Source organism: Jaculus jaculus, chromosome X, assembly GCF_020740685.1.
Source record: "Jaculus jaculus isolate mJacJac1 chromosome X, mJacJac1.mat.Y.cur, whole genome shotgun sequence".
NCBI lineage: Eukaryota > Metazoa > Chordata > Mammalia > Rodentia > Dipodidae > Jaculus > Jaculus jaculus.
In genome coordinates this window covers 87,683,532-87,685,475 of record NC_059125.1, presented here as the reverse complement: position 1 = coordinate 87,685,475, position 1,944 = coordinate 87,683,532, and positions in this window count along the sequence as shown.

The window sequence follows — 1,944 nt, the reverse complement described above, 5'->3', positions numbered from 1 at the left end:
GTTATTAGGTCTTATGGGCAAACACCTTCATTAGTGAGCCATCTTTCCAACTCAAACTTTCTTTAATAAAAGGCAAGCTCCCCTTTCAGCTTTCTGCTTCTCCAGTCTGAGTTGACCCTGTGAGTTCACTCAGTTATAAACTCTGTCTGAGAATGTATTTTTGTATAACCATCTCATGAACTACTCCTGAATAAACATAGGGCCTCTTCTACAAATTGTATCTACCTCATAGGTAGGCTTTCTGTGAAGATTATGTAAGATAATGATAATGGATTATGTAAGAAAATACATAAGGCACTTAGCCCACTATTTGCCACCTGATTAAGATTCTACTTATGTAATGTGAACTGGGTAAACATACATACTAAGGAAACCTAAGATCAAGTCTCAGGTATAGATGTACTAAATACACAGGAGCTATGAAAGGTGAAAATTATGGCCAGTAAGTAGACTACTAATACTTAACAGTGGCTTTCGCTAAATGTAAATTTTCATGTATAGAAGATCAGATAAAATTACTGGTTTGTGAAGGTCCAGGTGTTTAAAGTTTGTACCACATTCAGTGTGGGTCTTCCTTCCTCATTTAAACCTTTCTCCTAAAGGCCTCACACACACACACATTGGCATATTTCCACAGCGACACTAATTCCATAAAGTGGCAATATTAACTATGACAGACAGTATATAAACTTGTGAACTTTTTTCATAGTTATTGAAACTAGCTTCAAGTTATAAACATGGCTATAGAAATTATAAAAAAAAAAAAAACAGGCTCCCTTTTCTCATGAAAGCAAATCTTGTGCTTTAGACACTGAAGTACAATACACAGTATTTAAAGAATTATACAGTCATCCAAATGTTTATATTAATCATTATCTTTTTTCATTTTGAACTCCTTCATTTTCTGGATAGCCAAAGATTCAAGATTTTTAAAATAATTGCTATATTTGCTATCACATGGGAAAGAAGTACAAAATTTCCACAATATGCATCCACAACTTAGTAAGTAAATCTTATTTTTACACATTTAATGATTATGAAATTTCAATGGAAAGGTAGAAAATTTATTACCAAATTTGTATTTCTGTTCATTGCATATGATATCATTTATAAACTCACAATACTCCCTTTAAGACCACTTGATACCCTGATAGGAGAATAGCCAGTATGGTATAAATTTCTGAATTTTTTAATTTTCTCCTGAAAATTAGTATGGTATATAGAAAGCATAATCAATAAAAAATCATCACAGTGAATTGAGTGTTTAATTTTATTCTCAGTGTAATATATTCCACTAATAATATGAATTGTCCTTTAAATACTTTTGTCATATTTTTCATGGCTGGAAATAAATCACATCTGTAGTAGTGATACTATCAATGAACCAGGCAATGCAGAAAGATTTTTCTTAGCGTCTACAGAAAATTCCTTTCTTATTGAACTATGACAATGTCTTTGGAGTCAATGATTTACTCCACAGAGACCAACAGAGACAGAAAGATTGAATAGAACCTGAGAAAAGTTTTAAAAATCTATACTACCTACATAGATTGCTAAGAGTGATTATTATAGAAAGTTCTAGTAGATTTAAGAAATGTCTAAAGTATTTTGATTTCTTTTTTAATTAATTTATTTTTTATTAACAACTTCCATGATTGTAAACAATATCCCACAGTAATGACCTCCTTCTCCACACCCTCCCCTTTGAAACTCCATTCTTCATCATACCCTCTCCCCCTTTCAATTAGTCTATCTTTTTATTTTGATGTCATTATCTTTTACCTCCTATTATGATGGTCTTGTGTAGGTAGTGTCAGGCACTATGGAGTCATGGATATCTATGCAATTTTTTGTCTGGGGGAGCACATTGTAAGGAGTCCTACCCTCCCTTTGGCTCTTACATTCTTTCTGTCACCTCTTCCACAATGGACCTTGAGCCTTGGA